The sequence below is a fragment of the Acartia tonsa genome, chromosome 15, assembly GCF_053477335.1.
Source record: "Acartia tonsa isolate MP-2025a chromosome 15, ASM5347733v1, whole genome shotgun sequence".
In the NCBI taxonomy this organism is placed as follows: Eukaryota; Metazoa; Arthropoda; class Copepoda; order Calanoida; family Acartiidae; genus Acartia; species Acartia tonsa.
The window spans coordinates 14,748,698-14,765,011 of NC_137274.1; the positions used below are offsets into that span (position 1 = coordinate 14,748,698).

A 16,314-nucleotide genomic window follows, 5' to 3' on the forward strand; every position below is an offset into this window, starting at 1 on the left:
CAAAGAAATAGTATGATAGATAGATACAACAACATAAAAAAATAATATGATTATTTTATTTTCAGGCTTCCTTGCAGCCATTTGTTTGCTGAATTTAGTTTGTCAAGCTTTGCAGATGGTGTTCTAATGCTAGTCTAACTATAATATATCTATCTATCTATAATTATTAAAACAACAACTAAGATCATTTTTCACAAGTTTAATAATAATTTGTCAGTTAATTGGAATTCCAGTACTTAAATTTAAATTTCTATGTGCTTAATTTTTTTTTTTTATAAAAATCAACATGAATATAAATATATATATAAATGTATCTTTATTAAATAAGAAAAGTAGTGGAAACCTTTTAAGGAAAATATATGTAATTTTTCTTATGGAATTATTACAATATTAATTCTTTTTTTTTTAAAGTGTTATTTGTTAAAATATTTTGTTGTCAAAGTGTCAAATGAAAAATATTGAAAGAAGAGTGTGGGGGGAGGGGCAAAAGGGATTTAATTCATATGAAATATTTCAATCTCCCCCCACCCCACACCCTTCTAATAAGTTACTCAAGCCATAAGAAAGTATTTTCTAATAGAAATTGTTTTTACATATCTTAATATCTATTAAAGTTATTATTGTACTTTAGTTTGTGTGTGTGAGTGTGGTTACTCTGTAATAATAGAAACATAGAGTCTTAACTTGTGTTTGGCCTTATCTAACTTTATACTATATTTTGTCTAGAATCTGTTAGTGTCAATATTCTGTCACAGTGTCTAGATTATGTTACAATGTCTAATATTCTGTCACAGTGTCTAGATTATGTTACAGTGTCTAGATTATGTTACAATGTCTAGATTCTGTTAATATGTCTAGATTATGTTACATTGTCTAGATTCTGTCACAGTGTCTAGATTCTATCACAGTGTCTAGATTCTGTTGGATTGTCTAGATTCAGATACAATGTCTAGATTCAATTACAATGTCTAGATACTGTTACAATGTCTTGATTCTGTAACAATATCTAGATTCTGTTACATTGTCTAGATTCTGTTAGTGTCTAGATTCTGTTACAGTGTCTAGATTATGTTACAATAATAAGATTATGTTACAGTGTCTAGATTCTTTTACAATAACTAGATTCTGTTATAGTGTCTATATTCTGTTACAATATCTAGATTCAGTTACAATGTCTAGATTATATTACAATGTCTAGATTATGTAACAGTGTCTAGATTATGTAACAGTTTCTAGATTATGTTACAAAGTCTAGATTATATTACAATGTCTAGATTATGTAACAATGTCTAGATTATGTAACAGTTTCTAGATTATGTTACATTGTTTATATTATGTTGCAAAGTCTAGATTATGTTACTATGTCTAGATTATGTTACAATATCTTGATTCTGTTACAATATCTAGATTATGCTACAATGTCTAGATTATGTTACCTTGTCTAGATTATGTTACCTTGTCTAGATTATGTTACTATGTCTAGATTATATTACTATGTCTATATATGTTACAAAGTCTAGATTATATTACAATGTCTAGATTTTGTAACAGTTCTAGATTATGTTACATTGTTTAGATTATGTTGCAAAGTCTAGATTATGCTACAATGTCTAGATTATGTTACCTTGTCTAGATTATGTTACTATGTCTAGATTATGTTACTATGTCTAGATTATGTTACAGTGTCTAGATTATGTTACAATGTCTAGATTCTGTTACTGTTGGAGGTAGATTTTGAACAAAGCCTTCATGGGATACGATCATACAGAATTAAACCCAGTGGTCTTAAAACATTTGTTTTGACTCCTGAGAGGCTTAATCCCTGTGTTAAATCAAGGGATCTAAAGGGATAAAATTGATTTACATCCCCAATGATGATACACAAAAATACCCCTTCTCTAGATTAAAATTAATGTTTAAAACGTTTGAACACTCAACTTAATGAATTAACCATACAAAATTCCCCAAACTTGATAAGCCATCGAATAAGAAAATGCTTATTATAAACTTTGGGGACTAGTGTAATTAACAGCCCATTGTCCTCTCTCTCTTTCTCTGGTTAAATCCCATGTTGGCTGAATTCTAATGAAACCTTCACTTCTGTGAAAGTGTTAATGTTGTATCCTGATGGATCTAATTATATTGCATTTATTTTGAACTTCTTGCCTTTGTTAAAATACAAATAGTTATTTATCGCATCTTATTATAAACAGCTTTGGATATAAAAATGTACAAATATAAGATTTAAACCTGTTTTGTTAGCCTCGAGATGCCGAAGGCATTGGCTAACATATGATATTACATTTTTATTCCCGTAGAAATCTGAATATAATATGATACAATATATGATTTTTCAGTATGGCTTAGAATCGGTTCCAATCCAGCGGATATTAATCGGTTCCGAAGCCATACTGGAATTATTATTATAGATTATATGCACCTATGGTGGAATGTTGTGGTGTTTAATTTGCATTTTATTTTATTCAATAGTTAGTGCTTTCCCTCGTAGTGCTTGTCAGGCATTTTTACACCCCCCTCCCCTCCCACTTCGTTTTTTCATGAAATGAATCAATAATAATATATTGGATGGGATAGTTTTTTTTTTAACCAGTTACAGGGGCCTATACCCAAATTAGAAACAATTTAAGGGGGGGAGAGGGAAGTTTCTATGCTTAACAAGGCACTTTGGGAGAAAATACTATTAATTTTTTATATTATGACTACAAATGTTATTAAAAAATGAATGTATTATCAACACATGAATGCTTAAAATATAAATTTTTTATTCTCCGCTTTACTGTATGCGTATAGTAGGGTTGGCAATCCGTCCAATTTTTGGACCGGATTCGGATTCTTACAAAAATCCGCCCAAAAATGTAACTGATATATCGTGGATTTGTTTAAAATTAAAATATACCTATATTTTGACCAAAAATACTCAAGACGATAATTTTAGCCTAACACTTAACAATCCGAATCTGCATATTAAAATAACGGATTCGGAATCTGGATTCAAAAATGGGACGGATTCGGGATTCGGATTGCCAACCCTAGTGTACAGTCCTTTTCTGTATCTGTGTATGTAAACAGTCAAAAATTTACCCATAAAATTGGAATTAAAATTAAACAAAAAAAGGCTTTCAATCAAAGAATTAAGCATAAGCAAAAGAATAAAACTCCCGAATGAAAAAATGAAAAATATGTTGACTTATTTCTGTCAGGTGTAAGTGGGTTAAAATACTTTTGTTGCATTGATGATTTATATCCTTTATGATAATATGCTTTAGTTGTTTTAATCTGCTGCAAATTCTCATATTTTAAGCTTTGAGCAATATCAATCTTTTTGTCCGTCATTGAATCACATCGTATTCTAGACAGTTTTCCGCGGATTGTAAGCATAAAAATTATAAAATTATTTCCAGTTTTGTTAGACCCAAGCGGCCGAAGGCCCGGGCTATCAAAACTGGTGTTAATTTTATGATTTTTATTTTAATATTCGTGGGAAATTATCTGTAATGCGATGCTAGACATTATTTTTCAATATGGCTGACTGAAACGGTTCGAATCCAGAGGATATTAATCGGTTTCGAGGCCATACTGGAAAATATGTTGTCTTTTTTTTTGTAAAATGCTTTTTAACTAAATCTACTTATCTGTTGTAGTGGAATTGTTTTTGTTTTATTGAAATAACTATTTTTAGCTCTATATTATGTATTTAAGATATCGTAATAAATCTGCATTCCATTTTCTAATCATTTCTTATTTATTTGTATACCAGCTATCCACCTAGATACTTCTAGATTAGATTAGATTAGATATTTATTTTATGACACACATAACAAGTAAAAATAATAACAGTGTTATAATACAGGTATTAAATATTCATATACAAACAAAAAAATTGAATATGAATAACATATTAAGGACAGATCAAATAATAATTATGTACAGTGTCAAAGGACTAAACAATCTCGTGAGAGGTAATATTGGATAGCCTTTGCAATAGATGATATACAAGTTTAAAGAAAATAAAATAGGAATATGAAACAACAACAGAAATTAACTAAAAGGATTATATTTCATTCCAATGTGAAAATGAGGGAGTGAGGAAGGGTGTATGTGAGAGGACTAGAATATTAGATATTAAAATATTTAAAAAAAAAAAAATTGATAATAGATGAAGTATGGAGTTAAAGCTATTACTTAATTTAAATTTCTCAAAAGACATGAGCGGCATAAAATTCTATTACATGTGGTTACAATTCTATTTAGTAGGCACTTTTTTAGCTTGCTTATAAATTGCTTTTTAGTCAAACTATTTCTTATGTTGTCAATATCATTAAAATTATTCCATAGAGTTGGTAAGGAACAGTAAGGTAGTCTTTCAACTAGAGAAATGCGAGAAGCAGGTATAGTTAGATTATCATCATTTCTAAGATTATAATTGGCAATTAAATCACCCCTACGGGGCCACATGTTGTTAAAAGACCTAGGCAACAGATCGTTTTTGTATTCATACATAAGCTTAAGTTTAAAAAAGATACACAAAGAGTCAAAAGGTAGAAATTGAAGATTTTTAAAGATCGGACCAGAGTGACTATAATATGTTGCTTGTTTTATACATCTTACAGCCATTTTTTGCTTTATTTTGATGGCATTAAGAATTGAAGGCGATGCACATGTATATATTTGAATTCCATAAACCAAATGGCAGTGAAAAATAGAAAAATACAAAGATTTCATAGCACTTTCTGTTAAAAGGCTTTGACATTTCCTCAAGCAAAAGAGAGATTTAGATAGTTTTTTGTTTAATTCTTTTATATGAAACTTAAAATTTAGGGCTGGATCTAGGTAAATGCCCAAAAACTTGATTGCAGGGATTTCACTTTCATGGTTTACAAAGTCAATTTTATGTTTAAGTAATGGATTTGGATTCAGTGTATTGGGATCATTTTCATCAAAGTAAAGGTTAATTTCATTCCAAGGTATAAGGGATGGGGATGGGGAGAATATTGTAAATTTGGTTTTGTTGGGATGTAAACACATCTGATTGGCTCTGAACCATTGAGAAATACTTTGAAGTTCAGTGTTAACAAACGAAATAAGATCATTAAGGTTTTTTCCCGAGGCTAAGATTGTTGTGTCATCACAAAAAAGGAGAAGTTTAAGTAATGTTGACTTTGGAAGATCATTAAAAAATATCAAGAACAAGATTGGTCCTAAAATGCTACCTTGAGGCACACCACTATCTACTTCTAATGGTTCAGAGTCAAATAGCCCAAGCCTTACAAATTGAGTTCGATTGGAAAGATAGGACTCAAACCAACTAAGCATATTACCATGAATACCAAATTTACGAAGTTTCATTAAAAGTGTCTGTTTAGGCACGCAATCAAATGCTTTTCTAATGTCACAAAAGATGCCAATTGTGTATTCTTTTTTATTAATAGCTTTACTCACATGATTTAGTAAGTGTATCATAGGATGAAATGTAGAATTTTTAGCTTGAAAGCCAAACTGAAGTTCATTAATCAAATTATTTTCAGACAAATAATCTTGCAAGTGGTTAGCAATGTATTTTTCTAATATTTTAGAAAAGATTAGAAGAAGTGAAATTGGCCTATAGTCATTTAAATTAAAAATATCACCGCCATTTTTAAATACAGCAGTTATTTTTGCCATTTTAAATTGATCTGGTACATTTCCAGATTCTAAAGATTGATTAAAAATAAAACACAATGGATCTAGAATTGGTGTAATAATTTGTTTTAACAAGAAGGAGGATACTCCAAAATAATCAACAGACTTTTTACTCTCAAAATTATTGACAATTTCAATAATGTTAGCTGGTGTAATACGTGGAATGTTAAATAAAAATTCAGATTCTTCAAGATAACTATCAGGTGGCCTGTCAGTAGGATTGATAGTTTGCCTAATATTATGTGCAATATTTGAAAAGTGCCTATTAAATGCTTGACCCATGTTGTTTTCACCAATAATATCAGTACCATCTATTACAAGTTTTTCAGTTGAGAAATTATTTTTTGACTTAAGCCCAGCGACTTGTTTTATAATCTGCCAATTTTTTTTAAGGTTTCCCTGGTTAGCTAAAAGAAGATTGCTGTAATATACTTTTTTTGCTGTTTTTAAAACTTTGTTGTAAGCATTTTTATATTTTCTATACAATTCTTTATTCACTTCCGACGGATTTTTTGAAAGCTGAGACTGTAACTGAAATTTTCTAGCCCTAGACCTAAGAATCCCCCTGGTCATCCAGGGTTCTATCATGTGATAGTTTTTATTAAAACGAATTTCTTTCAATGGAAAGTTCTGATCAAATGCTTCCTTAAATATTTTCTGAAAAGTTTCATAGCTATCTGTAGGGTTATTATGGTTATAGACTTCAGTAAAAGGTAAGTTAGTTAATTTTTCTTTGAAATTTGCAATATTATTTTCAGAGAAATCTCGACTTGAAATTACTTTTGGGGTTGGCTGATATTTGTTTGTTTTAATAATGTGAAAAGTTGAGAAATGATCACTTAAATAGGTGGTGATTATTCCAGCCACCATTTGGTCTTTAACATCATTAGTCCAAATGTGATCAATTAAGGTTGCTGAATTAAGATTATTATGGCTGGATACTCTTGTTGGGTTAGAAATAAGTTGCAAAAAGCCAGCTGAAAACAACATATCAATAAACTCAGCAGTGTGATTATGAGAATTAAAGGAAAGAAGATCAAGATTAAAATCCCCACAAATGATTGCTTTACATTTGCGTTGAGAAATAGAGTCTAAAATACCCTGAAAATGCTCAAGAAACATTTCAGTTTGCATAGAAGCTGTTATATTATTTACTCCTAGGGGGAGGGGTAAGCCCCGACTTTCAAAGGAGGAGGGGTAAGCCCCGACTTTCAAAGGGGTAGTTGTACGCAGTGCATTTAAACTTGAATTTAGTGAACTTAATATTTTTTTATGTTCATTAGGTTAAAATATATATCTATAGGCAGGTATAACCGACAAGGGAAATAAATCTAAAATAATATTTGGGGGGCAAATTTTACTATATGTTGCCCCCAGGTAGTTATTGGTTATATGCAATATAAATGGCTGAACTGTTTTACAGCATGATACATATTTTGGTGTTGCCTAAATGATTGTTATTTATTGTAATACAAAATTATATTTGCTAGATGATGGTAATCTTGTAACTTATATGCTTAAGATCATTTTCTGAAATGCACTTCATACAACTATCCCTTTAGTTTTAATAGATCACGGATCTCAACATCCATAAGTAGCGAAGCTAAAAAAATTATGGATGGACATCAAGAAAAAAATCAATCATAGCGCAGTGTCATTTTTAAAAAAAACATTAAACGATAAATAAATCACAAAACCTATTTAATATTTATAACAATGTGAAAATATAGTAATCGATCTAGCACCCTAAATAAGGCAAAACTTAATGGAACTTGTTGGAAAGATGTAAACTTATTTATTCACTGAAAATTCTAGCCTTCTATTTAGAATAAAAGTCTAGTAAATCAGAGAAACTTATAGCACCCCAGTCAGTGAAAAGGGAATGATAATCTCCTGACAAACCATTCTAAATGAAAATTTCCTCACAACCCCCTTTTACTTCCCTTCTTACCCACCTCTCTTCAGTTACATCAAGAAAAATATACCCCCACCATACTTTTAAAGGTTTCGTGATTTTATTTTTGTAGAATTGTTGGATTAGCTGACCCCAATCGACTAATATTGGAAATTTAGTGAATAATGATGTGTCGTACAAACAGGATTCTCCTTCGAGTTACAAGTTATTAGTGAATCCAGAGCATCATCCGATTGTTATGGAATGCAATACTACCTAAGGATATTAGGTTAAGTAACACATAACAGACAACAAACCCTTTTATTACATGACATTTTTTTGAGAAGTCCCAACTGTACATGGAAATGAGTTGCGTCTATTTATGGGCCAAGGCATTCCTCCTACTAATATTTATGTCGCAGCATTTTACAATTACATAGTAGCAGTAGGAACCTTTTTTAATGTCTATAGTTATGTCTATCACATCCTCGACGACGAGCAGATGCGCTTCGTGTTGAGCCACGATCGCGGGTTATTCTATACATAGTTCATGCTTCAAAAGACATAAAAGTTTATAGATTTCCTAGATGTTTTTTGCATATTGTCTTTTTTTCTTATTTATGACAATTTTTGTGCCTCTCTTCTTAAGGATGTTTTTTTTATCTTGTTATCATTTAAGTTGGTTGAATAAGTATAATATATTCTTAAAAAAATATCTATAATGATATCTGTCTGTCTATCTGTTTGTTTGTTTGTAGCGAAAGATCTCGCTAACCGCTAAACCAATCGGTTCTCGATAACAGGGTACCTTCTCATAGGTTTTTAATTTGTCTTTAAAATCTTAATTTTGAAAATGGGTTTTGGGATTCAACTCCCCCCTCATCGAGTGCCTCTAGAGGCCTCTGGGGGAGAAGCTGCTATTATTTTACAAAGCAGATTTTAGCAGCGAAGCAACTCTATAATTATCTTTGTCTGTAAGTCTGTCCGTCAGGCAGTACATAATGTGCAATGGGGGAATTTTGTTATTTTCTTAACTGCTATTCAAGATAGATAAATTTTGTGTGAAGACTTCTAATACCAATTTTCATCTGGTATGTAATTTAATCGGTCTGTCAGTCATGGAACGATACCTTTCTATGTTGCCATCAAGTTTCTACAATACTTGTGATTTCTCTTGGGAGGGTGGTGGTACCCTACCCCAAAATAGTTATAAACCTTCCCGGGACCTATGAGAGGCTACCCTGTTTAGGAGAACCCGATCGGTTCAGCGGTTAGCGAGATCCTTCGGTACAAACAGACAAACGCACATCCTGTTACGTTATTATAAGGATTAAAAATAAAATTACGTCAGTTTTGTGTTTTTTTCCCTTCAAAATAACAACTTCTTTTTAAAATCTACTTGTCCGTATTGCCATGATTTTTTGTGCTTCACTCCTTATTGATGATGTCATCCTTATTTAAGTAATGCATGTTGTATTTTTATCTTTTTGACCATTTCAATTTCTCTTCGTTAAAAGCGAAGCTTTTCAAAAATATTAGTAGATTCGTCAATCCACAGTTGAAAGCTCTGTTTTTAGCATGTTAAAATTGTCCTATCGATTTCAAACGTGACATAATGATTCCTGAAAGAGTTAGGTACAATGCAGAGGTGTAGTTTTAAATAAATAAATAAATCTTACATACTTGCTGAAAAAAGTCCGTTCTCCATTATATATTTTTTTAAACCTTTTTAATGACAAATTTAAAATTTAAATATTTTTTTTTGTCAGATTAGCAAAAAAAATTTTCCTATAATATAAAGTGATAAGCTTTATTTGTCTGTAGCGAAGGATCTCGCTAACCGCTGAACCGATATGGTTCTTCTTTACAGTGAAGCCTCTTAAAGGCTTTGAGATGGTTTTTGGCTTTTTAAGTTTTAAAAATAAGTCTGGGTATGGTTTTATGCTATTTTTTTACCCTTCGAATATATAGAGCCACTAGATGCTAGGGGCGCAGCCGCTAGTTCTTATATTAAAGTAACAAGATATGTTTCTGTGTGTGTGTATGTGACCAGAGGGATCTCGCTAACCACTGAACATAAATGGTTCTCCTTTACAGTGAAGCTTCTCATACGGTAAGGTTTATAACTGACACCCTCCCCAGAGAAAAGCCTATAAAAAATACTTTGCTTTTTGAAACTTTAATTAAAAGTGAGAGGTCGCCACACCCCCCCTCTTTTCCTTGAAGGATGTAGTCGCTAGTTTATAGAGAAATATGCTATATTTTCAGGGATTTAAAGGGATAAGACAATGGCCGATAAATTCATGTACAGCCCAATGATGATACAGAAAATTAAACCTTCTGTAGATTAAAATTGGTCGTGGAAACGTTTGAACACTCCACATAATGAATCCACCAATCAAAATTCACTAAAGTCCTCATAGTTATTTAGCCAACGAATAAGAAAACTTTATTATAAATCTTTGGGTACTTATATTTATATTATATTATATGATAATATAATAAACAGCCCATTGTCCCCTCTCTCTCTGTATATTTTTCAATGTTACGTTGTCAGTCTGATTTTATGTGCTTCGTTACTTATGTATGTTTTCATCCTTGTTTATTTGTCCAGTTTTTATCTCAACTCTGAATCTTCAATTCTTTTTGCCCAAGTATTTAGTAGCGAAGCTACTCTATAATTCAAAGGTTCGTCTGCAATATTATTATTTCATTAATATTCCGCCTATAATGAGCATCCAATATGCCTGATTGGTTAGTCAGACTATATATAGGCAATACTCTAAAAGACATCAAATTACCATAGAGGAAATATATTTTTCTCTTCTGATGTTTAAGATATAACGTTGATATTTTTGGATAAACTTTTGTAAAAAATCTTTAACCGATTTTTTATAAAACAGAATTATATATCCCTAACTATAGATATGCTTCGCTTCTGTAGAGTATAATATGTTTGAGAGGTCCGTTGAAATTGAATTGCCGAATGTGTACACAGTTTCCTCACTGTTTCCTCATCCTATCTCAATATTTACTACTAGCTAAAAAGGCTTCAAACTTTCACAAAAACAAGGATACCAACATCCATAAAAGCTAAGCTCTGAAAGATATGACAGACGGACATTACCTTTTGTTGAGTGTCAGAAGTAAATCTACAAAATATGAAAATATAAGGTTTAACAAAATTATACGTAAATTTGTTGCTAAACTGTTTAAGGACATTTTTAATACTTGATTATAGAGATGCTTTGCTCATAATATTGTACCTTATTGTAATAGGAATCAGTAATAATAAAATCAGATCAATCGGATGTTTTTATCACATAAAAAATTGTTATTAAAAAAGTAAAAAAAATCAACATGTTTAAAATGGACGTACGGACATTCTGGTAACGATTAAAGAGTTGCTACGCTTTCTAAATCGTACCTAACTACTACAGGAATCACCATACAAAGTTTGAAATCAATAGGACAATTCTAACATGCCTAAATTAACGAATAAAAGATAACTATCTCGGACGGACGGACGTACGGACGGACCGACCCTAATTTTAGAAAAGCTTCGCTTTTGAAAATCTAAATTAGAAAAATTAAATTTTTGAATGTATAATGTATAAATCGTTTATGCATTCAAATTTGATTTTTTTTTGCAAGTTTAAAGTTTTTTATCTAGTAATAAATATTGAAATATGACGAGGAAACTGTGAACACATTCAGCAATTTAAATTCAACTGACCATTTGAGATATACATACAGATAGGTAGATGGTTGGATAGTTTTAAATAAGGTATTTCAGACAGGGAGGGAGGGGACATTGGGCAGTTTATTACACTAGTCCCCAAAGTTTTATAATAACATTTTCTCATTCGTTGGCCTAACAACTTAGGGGACTATTTTGAATTTTTGTTTATTGGTTCATAAAGTTAAGTGTCCAAAAATTTCAACTACAAATTGTAATCAACAGAAGGGATAATTTTGTGTATCATCATTAGGGGTGTTCATAATATTACAATCGGCTATTGTCTTATCCCTTTATATCCCTGATTTTCGAAAGCTCCGTAACTTACAGAAGAAAAAAAATCCTTTGGTTTCAAGAAACTACTATCTACGAATAAACACAGTAGAATTATAATGAAGAGCATGGGTTGGAGTCTACTGTGATTTAGTGATTGTTTTAACTTAGGAATAATAATTTATGGGGTTGGTCTTTTGTTGCCCGGTTAGTTTGGGGGTTCATCAGTTCATCTTTAGACGTGTTTAAGATTATGTGATGTTATTTTATAAAAAAAAACAATAAAAAGTTGTTTAAAACTAAAAGTAGTACGACATCTTTCTGTCTGCCTGAAGCTTAAGATCTCAGTAACCACTGAACCGATTGGGCTCTACTCTTCAGGGAATATACCTACTGGTCCTGGGATGGGTTTAAGCTATTTTATTAATGGCGTGGGATACCCCTAACCCCCCCAAAAAAATGAAAAATACCACCCCCCCAAATTTTTTTAAAACTAAAATTTAAAAAAATTAGGGGCACTTTAAATGTTTTTTTATATGTTGCGTTCAAGTCTCTTGAAAATTAAACAATTTTTTGTGTATATTTTTCTTTCAACTCTAGAATATTAACAATATTTTCGATTTTTTTGTGATTTCTCTTCCGATGGTAGTGGTACCCTCCCCTAAAATAGTTATAAACCTTCCCTGGAAAAACAAACAGACAAACAAACATCATTTTACTTTATATTATACTACCTCTGCACCCCTAGCATCTAGGAGCTCTGTATTTAAAGATCTAGGAAATGGCAAAAATAGCCTAAAACCAATTAAAGACATAAATCCGTAAATAAAATAGCCGAAAACCATCCTGGTACATATTTGAAGATTCCTTGAAAAGGAGAACTAAATCGGTTCAGCAGTTAGTGAGATCCTTGTTACAGAGAAAACAAGGATGACAACATCCATAAAAGCGAAGCTCTGAAACGTATATAAATGTGTAAAAATCGAAACAAATGTAAAGTAAAGAAGGTGTATCAACTTTTTTTTTACAGCTAGCCGGTTCTTTTAGTAAGTAGTAGTTGTAAAATTTTTCATAGAATTCAGATATGCAATCGGTTTTTTTGTAGACCTCTTATTTTTAAAGTAATTTAAGTTTTTTAAAAAAATAATTAAGTCGGTCTTAAGGTACTAAAACGCAACAAAATAAAAGAAGAAAATGGCCAGCAAGAACAAAAATAGTAAGATCTTTAATTTGACGCCTTACTTTTAAAATTCTGTTGAGTAGTTATTGAAAAAATCTATTTTTTTAACCTCGGTTTAATAAAAACTTTAGACCTAAATATTTTCTCAAACAGACATAAAAAACATGGGTTCATATATACCTTTAGAATCAGAAAAATATTACGAATCCATTGTAAGCAAAATTGAAAAAAAGTAAAAAAATAAAAAAATAGCCAATTGTATTTTTTGTTGTGGCAACACTATCGTCTTCCCTTTTTTACCCCCTCTTTACCCCCTCTATACCCCCTTCCCATTTTTATACTCAATTCAAAAGTTAAGACGTTGCCTGTACAATATAATATGATATTTTCATATAATTCCTTTTATTGTAGTTTATATACTATATTGTAAACTTTTTTTTCAATTTTGCTTACAATGGATTCGTAATATTTTTCTGATTCTAAAGGTATATATGAACCCATATTTTTTTACTTGTGAAATGATAAAATTGAGTTCAAAGTTTTTATTCTCGTGGGTTTAAAAAAATCGATTTTTTCAATAATTACCTGACAGAATTGAAAAAGTAAGGTGTCAAATTAAAGATCTTACTATTTTTGTTCATAATGGCCATTTTCTTTCTTTTTTTTGTTGCATTTTAGTACCTTAAAATCGACTTAATTTTTTTTTTTTAAACTTAAATTACTTAAAAAATAAGAGGTCTACAAAAAACCGATTGCATATCTGAATTCTATGAAAAATTTTACATCTACTACTTACTAAAAGGACCGGCTAGCTATAAAAAAAAAGTTGATACAACTTCTTTGCTAAAAAACTTCGTAAATACAGGATATTGTTTAAGGACATACTTATATTTTTAGGACTTGATTATAGAGATGCTTCGCCTATAACATTATTTTTTGTTGTCAGATCAATCGGATGATTTTATCACATAAAAATTTGTTGTTAAAAAGTTTAAATTCAACATGTTTAAAATGGACGTTTGGACATTCTAGTAACGATTATAGAGTTGCTACGCTTTCTAAATCCTACCTAACTACTAAAGGAATCACCATGCAAAGTTTAAAATCGATAGGACAATTGTAACATGCCTAAATTAACGAAAAGAGCTAACCGTAATGGACAGACGGCCGGACAGACGGACGGACGAACCAACCCCACTTTTAGAAAAGCTTCACTTTTAGAAAGCTTATTACTTTATTTAATACTAGAGGCCTCTAGTGGCACTTTAAATGTTTGGTGTTTTAAAAAAATAATACGATATCTTGCAATGTTGCGAAGGAGTCTCTATCAAATTGCTACGATACTTTGCAATGTTACGTAGGAGTCTATTCAAGGAAAAAAAATTCGATTTATGGTGATTTCTCTTGGGAGGGTGGTGGTGCCCTCCCCCAAAATAGTTATAAACCTTCCTGGGACCTTTGAGAAACTACCCTGTTAAGGAAAACCCGATCGATTCAGTAGTTAGCGAGATCTTTCACATACATACAAACAGACAGACATCCTCTTACTTTAGTATAAGGAGGCCTCTAGTGGCATTTAAATGTTTTTTTTTATATTCAAAATATGTCTATGTTGCGTTTGACGTTTATATTTCGTTGAACTCTCTTTGTATAATCGAGAAACGTAAAAAAATTCTCTTGGGAGGGTGATGGTACCCTCCCACAAAATAGTTTAAACCTTCCCGGGACCTATGAGAATCTACCCTGTTAAAGAGAACCCGATCAGTTCAGCGGTTAGCGAGATCCTTTGGTACAGACACACAAACAAACAGCAAAACATCCTGTTACTTTATTATAAGGACTAGCGGCTTCGCCAGTAGCCTCTAGGGTCTTTTCCTAAGAGGTTTGACGAACCTATTTTTGTGTTATTTAGATTTTAAAAGAAAAAGAAAAGATTTTTTTTTTTTGGGGGGGGGGTTCATTTTTTTGGGGGTTGGGGGTGTTCCATCCCCCAAGAAAATAGCTGAAAACCATCACGGGACCAATAGCTATATTCCCTGAAGAGTAGAGCCCAATCGGTTGAGTGGTTACTGATATTTTAAGGTTCAGAGAGACAGACAGACATCGTACTACTTTGTATTATAAATTACAGGAAAAAAGCTTATTTCTTTATAAGAGGAAATCTAAAAAAAATTCTTTTTAAAATTTCTAATCCTGCCAATGTATGTAAAGGAAAGGCCTGAATTTTTTTTTTTTTGGGGGGGGGTTGGGGGTGTCCCACCCCCAAGAAAATGAATTAAAACCATCACAGGACCAATAGGTATATACCCAGAAGAGTAGAATCCAATTGGTTTAGTGGTTACCGAGATCTTAAGCTTCAGACGGACTGACAGATGAACAGACAGACATCATTTTACTTTGTATTATAGACAAGTACATATACAAGTGCAAGTATATAAATATAATGTTTGTCTGTGTCTATGTCTATCTGTGTGTACCGAAGGATCTTGTTAAACGCTGAACCAAAATGGTTCTCCTTTACAGGGTAGCTTCTCGTAGGCCCTGGGAGGTTTTGAACTATATTTGGATTGTTACCTACCACACTCACAAGAGAAATCGCCTCTTGAAAAAAGCCCGCCAACCCCAAAAAAATATTTTTTTACTCGTTCTTTTTAAAATTAAAATTGAAAGAATGGGAGGGTCATCCCCAAACCCCCTTTTTAGAGGCCTCCAGGGGCGTAGCTTCTATCTATCTTTATAGTAGGAAGCTTTTTTGTCTATAGCAGAGGGTCTCGCTAATCACTGAACCCAATATTGTTCTTCTTTACAGTGAAGCTTTTTATAGGTCCATGTTTTTAGACCATTGTCTTTTCTCTTTAGACTTATCTATCTATCTATCTAGTTAATATATAAAGCTTTATGCCACTTTCTGTCAATTTTCAAAAATTATTTCCATTTTTATTAGCAACGCTACTCTATAAATATCCTTTGATCTTCATGTCCTGAAACTTTATGACAACATTCTTATCATTAGGGCATAATTACTTATAAAAGCAGCCCTGGCAGTAAGACTGCTTTTAGCAGGTGTTTTGGATATTTTCCCCATATCTTTGGTGTTTGTTGTCTGTTTTCTAAAATTTTATTAGATAAGGATGTAAAAATTAACTTTCCCGTCGCTTAAAGAAAACGTCCATTACCGGTCAGAATGCCATTTAGGAGGTTTTTTTTTTTTGGATATTTTAGTATTTTACATATTTTCCTATATCTTTGGTTTAAGGCTAATTTTCCTGTAAAACTAGATCAAATAGTAAAGTTTTTGGTAAAGTTTCTTTTTAAAACTGTATACATTGATGATTAAAAGAAGTTACTCTTTATTAAGTAAGTTTAATCTCTTAAAATTATGCAATTTAACTTGATTTGAAATTTGCTTTAAAAGTGCTTTATTTTAGATTACTTTTGACTTATGAGTTAATCTGTCAATCAATTAAAAGGGACTAAGGAATTAATGAGTGGAGGGGAAGGGAGTCACGGTCATGAGTGATTTTTTTC

At 31.5% G+C, this 16,314-nt stretch overlaps 1 protein-coding gene across 28 annotated transcripts in view; it reads left to right on the plus strand.

Moving 5' to 3' along the window:
* Positions 1–3,752, plus strand: part of EndoA (SH3 domain containing GRB2 like, endophilin-A) — a 125,476-nt gene extending 121,724 nt beyond the window's left edge. For 2 of the 28 annotated variants that reach the window (XM_080149025.1, XM_080149023.1), the window contains one exon: positions 66–3,752. The gene's annotated coding sequence lies outside the window, so the exon portion shown is untranslated. The remainder of the gene's footprint in view (positions 1–65) is intronic. The other 26 variants (XR_013875183.1, XR_013875184.1, XR_013875172.1 and 23 more) reach the window with 26 other exon arrangements.
* Positions 3,753–16,314: the final 12,562 nt, after the last annotated feature.